Genomic DNA, 9,858 nt, shown 5'->3' with positions numbered 1-9,858 from the left:
GATTTAGCTTCAACTGCATGTGAAACAAACGTGTCAGCTTCACATTCAATAGAAACACATGATTCAGTTTCAAATAAAAGCGAAGTAGATGGCATAGCATCAAATCAATGCGAAACAAATGGTTTAGATTCAAATACTTGTGATATACATGATTTAGCTTCAACTGCATGCGAAACAAACGAGTTAGATTCAAATCCATGCGAAACACATGATTTAGATTAAAATCAATGCGAAGTAGAAGGCTTATCTTCGAATCCATGCGAATCAAGTGGTTTAGCTTCAAATACTTGTGATATAAATGATGTAGCTTCAAATGCAGGCGAAATAAACGAGTTAGCTTCAAATCCAAGCGAAACACATGATTTAGCTTCAAATTCGTGCGAAGTATATTGCTTAGCTTCAAATCCACGCGAAGCAAATGATTTACCTTCAAATACTTTCGGTTTAAATGAAATTGCTTCAAATGCAGGGGACACAAATGCGTTAGCTTCAAATCCATGCGAATCACATGATTTTGCTTCAAATTAATACGAAGTAGAAGGATTATCTTGAAAGCCATGCGAAACAAATGGTTTAGCTTCAGATACTTGCGAATATAAGTGATATAGCTTCAAATGCTGCCGAAACAAACGAGTTAGCTTCAAATCCATGCGACACGCGATTTAGCTTCAAATCAATACGAAGTTGAAGACATAGCTTCAAATCCATGTGAAACACATGATTTAGCTTCAAATTAATACGAAGTAGAAGGATTATCTTGAAAGCCATGCGAAACAAATGGTTTAGCTTCAGATACTTGCGAATATAAGTGATATAGCTTCAAATGCTGCCGAAACAAACGAGTTAGCTTCAAATCCATGCGACACACGATTTAGCTTCAAATCAATACGAAGTTGAAGACATAGCTTCAAATCCATGTGAAACACATGATTTAGCTTCAAATCAATGCGAAGTAGTAGGATTATCTTCTAAGCCATGCGAAACAAATGGTTTAGCTTCAGATACTTGTGGTATACATGATTTAGGTTCAACTGCATGCGAAACAAACGAGTTAGCTTCAAATCCAAGCCAAACACGTGATTTAGCTACCAATTCATGCGAAGTAGAAGGCTTAGCTTCAAATGCATGCGAAACGAATGGTCTAGCTTCAAATACTTGTTTTATACATGATTTAGCGTCAACTGCATGCGAAAACAACGATCTAGCTTCAAATCCATGCGAAACACATGATTTAGTTGCAAATCAATGCGAAGTAGAAGGCTTAATTTGAAATCCATGCGAATCAATTTCATTAGCTGCAAATACTTATTATGTACATGATTTGGCTTCAACTGCATGCGAAACAAACGACTTAGCATCAAATCCATGCGAAACACATGATTTAGCTTCAAATAAATGCGAAGTAGATGGCTGATCTTCAAATCCATGCGAAACACATGATTCAGCTTCAAATAAACGCGAATTAGGAGGCTGATCTTCGAATCCATGCGAAACAAATGGCTCAGGCTCAAATACTTGTGTTATACATGATTTACCTTCAACAGTATGCGAAACAAACGAGTTAGCTTCAAATCCTAGCGATAGACATGATTTAGCTTCAAATGCATGCGAAACAATCGAGTTAGCTTCAAATCCATTAAAAACACATGATTTAGCTTCAAATTCATTCGAAAGACATGGTTTAGCGTACTATTCATGGGAATCAAATGGTTCAGATTCAAATACTTGTGATATACATGATATAGCTTCAAATGCAGGCGAAACAAACGAGTTAGCTTCAAATACAAGCGAAACACATGATTCAGCTTCAAATCAATGTGAAACAGAAGGCTTTGCGTCAAATCCATGCGAAACGAATGGTTTAGCTTCAAATACTTGCGAATATAAGTGATATAGCTTCAAATGCAGGCGAAACAAACGAGTTAGCTTTAAATCCATGCAAAAGGCATGATTTACCTTCAAATCAATGCGAAGTAGAAGGCTTAGTTTGAAATCCATGCGTATCAAGTTCTTCAGCTTCAAATACTTATGATATACATGATTTAGCTTCAACTGCTTGGGAAGGAAACGAGTTTACTTCAAATCCATTCAAAACACATGATTTAGCTTCAAATCCATGCGAAACTCATGATTTAGTTTCAAATCAATGCGAAGTAGAAGGCTGATCTTCGAATCCATGCGAATCAAATGGGTTAGCTTCAAACACTTGTGATATACATGATTTAGCTTCAACTGCATGCAAAACAAACGAGTAAGATTCAAATCCATGCGAAACACATGATTTAGCTTCAAATCAATGCGATATAGAAGACTTAGCTTCAAATCCGTGCGAATCAATAGTTGTAGCTTCAAATACTTGTGATATTCATGATTTAGCTTCATCTGCATGCGAAAAAACGAGTTAGCTTCAAATGCAAGCGAAACACATGATTTAGCCTCAAATCAATGCGAAGTAGAAGGCTTAGTTTCAAATCCGTGCGAATCAAACGTTGTTGCTTCAAATACTTGTGATATTTATGATTTAGCTTCAACTGCATGCGAAACAGATGGTTCAGCTTCAAATACTTGTGATGAACATGATTTTACTTCAACTGCATGCGAATCAATTGGTTTAGCACCAAATACGTGTGATATACATGATTTTGCTTCAAATGCAGGCGAAACGAACGAGTAAGCTTCACATGCAGGCGAAACTAATGAGTAAGCTTCAAATCCATGCGAAACACATGATTTAGCTTCAAATCAATGCGAAAAAAATGGTTTAGCTTCAAATACTTGTCACATACATGATTTAGCTTCAAATGCAGGCGCAACAAACGAGTTAGCTTCAAATCCATGCGAAACACATGATTTAGATTCAAATCAATGCGAAGTAGAAGACTTAGCTTCAAGTTAATGAGGAACAAATCAATAATGTTCAGATAATTGCGATATAAGTGGTATAGCTTCAAATGCGGGCGAAGCAAATGAGTTTGGTTCCAATCCATGCGAAACACATGATTTAGCTTCAAATCAATGCGAAGTAGAAGGCTTAGCTCCAAATCCATGCGAATCAAATGATTTAGCAACAAATACTTGTGATATGCGTGATTTTGCTTCAACTGCATGCAAAACCAACGAGTTAGCTTCAAATCCAAGCGAAACACATGATTCAGATTCAAATCAATGCGAAGTAGAAGGCTTAGCTTCAAATCCAGCGAAACGAATGATTTAGCTTCAAATACTTGCGAATATCTCTGATATAGCTTCAAATGCAGGTGAAACAAACGAGTTAGCTTTAAATCCAAGCAAAAGACATGATTTACCTTCAAATCAATGCGAATTAGGAGGCTTACCTACGAATCCACACGAAACAGATGGTTTAGCTTCAATTATATGTGATATGCATGATTTAGCTTCAAATGCATGCGAAACAAACGAGTTAGCATCAAATCCGTTCAAAACACATGATTTAGCTTCAAATTCATTCGAAAGACATGGTTTAGCGTACTATTCATGGGAATCAAATGGTTCAGATTCAAATACTGGTAATATACATCATGTAGCTTCAAATGCAGGCGAAACAAACGAGTCAGCTTCAAATCCATGCGAAACACATGATTTATCTTCAATTCAATGCGAAGTAGAAGGCTTACCTTCGAATCCATGCGAAACAAATGGTTTAGCTTCAAATACTTGTGATGTACATGATTTAGCTTCACCGGCATGCGAAAAAACGAGTTAGCTTCAAATGCAAGCGAAACTCATGATTTAGCCTCAAATCAATGCGATGTAGAAGGCTGATCTTCGAATCCATGCGAATCAAATGATTTAGCTTCAAATACTTGTGATATGCGTGATTTTGCTTCAACTGCAAGCGACACAAACGAGTTAGCTTCAAATCCAAGCGAAACACATGATTTAGCTTCAAATTCGTTCGAAAGACATGGTTTAGCGTACTATTCATGGGAATCAAATGGTTCAGATTCAAATACTTGTGATATACATGATATAGCTTCAAATGCAGGCGAAACAAACGAGTCAGCTTCAAATCCAAGCGAAATACATGATTTAGCTTCAAATTCGTTCGAAAGACATGGTTTAGCGTACTATTCATGGGAATCAAATGGTTCAGATTCAAATACTTGTGATATACATGATATAGCTTCGAATGCAGGCGCAACAACCGAGTTAGCTTCCTATCCATGCGAAACACATGATTTAGCTTCAAATCAATGCGAAGTAGAAGGCTGAACTTCAAATCCAAGCGACACACAAGATTTATCTTCAAATCAGTGCGAAGTAGAAGGCTTAGCTTCAAATCGATGCGAATCAAACGGTTTAGCTTCAAACACTTGTGATATACATGATTTAGCTTCAACTGCATGCGAAACAAACGAGATAGCTTTAAATCCATGCGAAACACATGATTTAACTCCAAATCAATGCGAAGTAGAAGGCATAGCTTCAAATCCATAGGAATCAAGTGGTTTAGCTTCCAATACTTGTGATATACTTGATTTAGCTTCAGCAGCATGCGAAACAAACGAGTTAGCTTCAAAAACCATGCGAATAACATGATTTAGCTCCAAATCGATGCGAAGTAGAAGGCTTAACTACGAATCCATGCGAAACAAATGGTTTAGCTGCAAATACTCGTGATATACATGATTTAGCTTCAACACCATGCGAAACAAACGAGTTAGATTCAAATCCATGCGAAACACATGATTTAGCTTCAAATAAATGCGAAGAATAAGTGCGATCTTCGAATCCATGCTAATCAAACGGTTCAGATTGAAATACTTGTGATATACATGATTTAGCTTCAACAGCATGCGAAACAAACGAGTTAGCTTCAAATCTAGTGAAAAATATGATTTACCGTCAAATCGACGTGAAGTAGAAGGCTTAGCTTCAAATCCTAGCGAAACAAATAATTTAGCTTCAAATCAATGCGAAGTAGAAGGCGTAGTTTCAAATCCATGCGAAACAAATGGTTTAGCTTCAAATACTTGTGATATACATGATTTAACTTCAACTGCATGTGAAACAAACGAGTTAGATTGAAATCCATGCGAAACACATGATTTAACTTCAAATCAATGCGAAGTAGAAGGCTGATCTTCGAATCCATGCGAAACAAATGGTTTAGCTTCAAATACTTGTGATATACTTGATTTATATTCAAGTGCATGCGAAACAAACGAGATAGCTTCAAATCCATGCGAAACACATGATTTAGCATCAAATCAATGCGAAGTAGAAGGCTGATTTTTTAATCCACACGAAAGAGATTATTTAGCTTCAAATACTTGTGATATACATGATTTAGCTTCAACAGCATGCGAAATAAACGTGTTAGCTTCAAATCCAAGCGAAAAACATAATTTAGCATCAAGTCAACGCGAAGTAGAAGGCCTATCATCGAATCCATGCGAAACAAATGGTTCAGCTTCAAATACTTGTGATATACGTGATTTAGCTTCAACTTCATGCGAAACCAACGAATTAGCTTGAAAACCTTTCGAAACGCATGATTTAGCTTCAAATTCATTCGAATCAAACGGTTTAGCTTCAAATACTTGTGATATACTTGATTTATAGTCAAGTGCATGCGAATCAAACGAGATGGCTCAAATCCATGCGAAACACATGATTTAGCATCAAATCAATGCGAAGTAGGAGGCTTATCTTCAAATCCATGCGAAACAATTCGTTTAGCTTGAAATACTTGTGATATTTATGATTTAACTTCAACTGCATATGAAACGAACGAGTTAGCTTCAAATCCATGCGAAACACATGATTTAGCTTCAAATCAATGCGAAGTAGAAGGCTGATCTCCGGATAAACACGAAACAGATTGTTTAGCTTCAAATACTTGTGATATACATGATTTAGCTTCAACAGCATGCGAAACAAACGTGTTGGCTTCAAATCCATCCGAAATACATGATTTAGCTTCAATTCAATAAGAAGTAGAAGGCTTATCATCGAATCCATGCGAAACAAATGGTTCAGCTTCAAATACTTGTGATATACATGATATAGTTTCAACTGCATGCGAAACAAACGAGTTAGATTTAGATCCAAGCGAAACGCGTGATTTAGAATCAAATCAATGTGAAGTAGAAGGCTTAGCTTCAAATCCATGCGACAAAAATGAATTAGCTTCAAATCCATGCAAATCAAACGGTTTAGCTTGAAACACTTCTGATATACATGATTTAGCTTCAAATCCATGCGAATCAAATGGTTTAGGTTCAAATACTTGTGATATACAAGATTTAGCTTCCACAGCATGCGAAAGAAACGAGAGAGCTTCAATTCCAAAGGTCTCACATGATTCAGCTTCAAATCAATGCGACGTAGAAGGCTTATCTTCAAATCCATGCGAAACAAATGGTTTAGTTTCAAATACCTGCGATATACATGATTTAGCTTCAACTGCATGCGAAAAAAACGAGTAGCTTCAAATCCAAGCGAAACACATGATTTGTATTCAACTCAATGCGAAGTAGAAGGCTTAGCTTCAAATCCATGCGAAACGAATGATTTGGCTTCAAATACTTGTGATATAAATGATATAGATCCAACTGCATGCGAGACAAACGAGTTAGGTTCAAATCCATGCGAAACACAGGATTTATATTCAAATGAATGCGAAGTAGAAGACTTAGCTTCAAATACATGAGAAACATATGGTTAGCTTCAAATCAATTGGAAATAGAAGGCTTAGCTTCAAATCCAAGCGAAACACATGATTTGGATTCAACTCAATGCGAAGTAGAAGGCTTAGCTTCAAATCCATGCGAAACGAATGATTTGGCATCAAATACTTGTGATATAAATGATTTAGATTCAACTGCATGCGAGACAAACGAGTTGGGTTCAAATCCATGCGAAACACAGGATTTATATTCAAATGAATGCGAAGTAGAAGGCTGATCTTCGAATCCATGCGAATCAAACGGCTTAGCTTCAAACCCTTGTGATATACATGATTTAGCTTCAACTGCATGCGAAACAGATGGTTCAGCTTCAAATACTTGTGATGAACATGATTTAGCTTCAACTGCATGCGAAACAAATCGTTTAGCTTCAAATACTTGTCACATATATGATTTAGCTTCAAATGCAGCCGAAACAAACGTGTTAGCTTCAAATCCATGCGAAATACATAATTTAACTTCAATTCAATACGAAGTAGAAGGCTTATCATCGTATCCATGCGAAACATATGGTTCAGCTTCAAATACTTGTGATGAACAAGATTTATCTTCAACTGCATGCGAATCAATTGGTTTAGCACCAACTACTTGTGATATACATGATTTTGCTTCAAATGCAGGCGAAACGAACCAGTTAGCTTCAAATACAAGCGAAACACATGATTTCGCTTCAAATCAATGCGAAGCAGAAGGCTTAGCTTCAAATCCATGCGAAACGAATGGTTTAGCTTCAAATACTTGCGAATATAAGTGATATAGCTTAAAATGCAGGCGTCACAAACGAGTTATCTTCAAATCCATGCGAAACACATGATTTAGTATCAAATCAATGGGAAGCAAAAGGCTTAGCGTCCAATCCGTGCGAAACGAATGGTTTAGCTTCAAATACTTCCGAATATAAGTGACATAGCTTCAAATGCAGGCGACACTAACGAGTTAGCTTCAAATCCATGCGAAACACATGATTTAAATTCCAATCAATGTCATGTAGAAGGCTTAGCTTCAAATCTATGCGAAACAAATGGTTCAGCTTCAAATACTTGTGATATACATGATTTAGATTCAACTGCATGCGAAAAAAACGAGTTAGCTTCAAATGCAAGCGAAACACATGATTTAGCCTCAAATAAATGCGAAGTAGAAGCCTTAGCTTCAAATCCGTGCGAATCAAAAGTTGTAGCTTCAAATACTTGTGATATTCATGATTTAGCTACAAATCAATGCGAAGTAGAAGGCTTAGCTTCAAATCCGTGCGAATCACATGATTTAGCTTCAAATCAATGCGAAGTAGAAGGCTTAGATTCAATTCCATGTGAAACAAATGGTTTAGCTTGAAATACTTGCGATATAAATGTCTGAGTTTCAACTGCATGCGAAACAAACGATTTAGTTTAAAATCAAAGCGAAACACATGAATTAGCTTCAAATCAATGCGAAGTAGGATGGTTATCTTCGAATCCGTGCGAAACAAATGATTTAGCTTCAAATCCAAGCGAAACACATGATTTAGTTTCACATCAATGCGAAGTTGAAGGCTTAGCTTCAAATCCATGCGAAACGAATGATTTAGCATCACATACTTGTGAATATAAGTGATATAGCTTGAAATGCAGTCGAAACAAACGAGTTAACTTTAAATCCATGCGAGACACGTAATTTAGCTTCAAATCGATGCTAAGTAGAAGGCTTAGCTTCATATCCAAGTGAAACACATGATTTAGTTTCAAATCAATGCGATGACAAAGTCTTATCTTCAAATACATGCGAAACAAATGATTTAGCTTGAAATACTTGCGATATAAGTGATATAGCTTCAAATGCAGGCAAAACAAACGGGTTAGATTAAAAACCATGCGAAACGCATGATTTAGCTTCAAATCAATGCGATTTAGAAGGCTTAGCTACAAATACACGAGAAACAAATGATTTATCTTCAGATAATAGCGATATAAGTGATATAGCTTCAAGTGCAGGCGAAACAATCGAGTTAGCTAAATATCAATGTGAACTAGAAGGATTATCTTCAAATCCATGCGAAACAAATGGTATAGCTTCAAATACTTGTGATATACATGATTTAGTTTCAAATGCAGCTGAAACGAACGAGTGAGGTTCAAATCCATGCGAGTCACATGATTTTGCTTCAAATCAATGGGAAGTGGAAGGCTTAGTTTCAAATCCATGCGAATCAAATGGTTTAGCTGAAAATACTTGTGATATACATGATTTAGCTTCAACCGCGTGCGAAACAAACGAATTATCTTGAAATTCATGCGAAACACATGATTTAGCTTCAAATCAATGCGAAGTTAACGGCTTAGCTTCAAATCCATGCGAAACAAACGAGTCAGCTTCAAATCCATGCGAAACAAATGATTTAGCTTCAAATACTTGCAATATATGTGATATAGCTTCAAATGCAGGCGGAACAAACAGTTAGCTTCAAATCCGAGCGGAACATATGATTTAGCATCAAATCAATGGGAAGTAGAAGGCTCAGCTTTAAATCCGAGCGAAACACATGATTTAGATTGAAATACTTGCGATATAAATGTAATAACTTCAAATGCAGACGAACGAACGAGTTATCATCAAATTAATGCGAAACACATGATTTAGCTTCAAATCAATGCGAGACACATGATTTAGATTCAAATCAAAGCGAAGTAGATGGCTTATCTTCAAATCCAAGCGGAACACTTGATTTAGCTTCGAATCAATGCGAAGTAGAAGGCTTAGCTTCAGATCTATGCGAAACAAATGGTTTAGCTTCAAATACTTGTGATATACATGAATTAGCTTCAAATTCAGGCGAAACAAACGAGTTAACTACAAATCCTTTCGAAACACATGATTTAGCTTCAAATGAATGCGAAGAAGAAGGCTGATCTTCGAATCTATGCGAAACAAATGGTTTAGCTTCAAATACTTGTCATATACATGATTTAGCTTCATATGCAGGCGAAACAAACGAGTTAGCTTCAAATCCATGCGAACCACATGATTTAGCTTCAAATCAATGCGAAGCAGAAGGCTGATTTCCGAAACCACACGAAACAGATAGTTTAGCTTCAAATACTTGTGATATACATGAATTAGCTTCAAATTCAGGCGAAACAAACGAGTTAACTACAAATCCTTTCGA

The sequence above is a fragment of the Megalopta genalis genome, unplaced genomic scaffold (assembly GCF_051020955.1).
Source record: "Megalopta genalis isolate 19385.01 unplaced genomic scaffold, iyMegGena1_principal scaffold0587, whole genome shotgun sequence".
NCBI classification, from domain to species: Eukaryota; Metazoa; Arthropoda; class Insecta; order Hymenoptera; family Halictidae; genus Megalopta; species Megalopta genalis.
The sequence above is the reverse complement of the archived record's forward strand: the minus strand, read 5'-3'. Positions refer to the sequence as shown.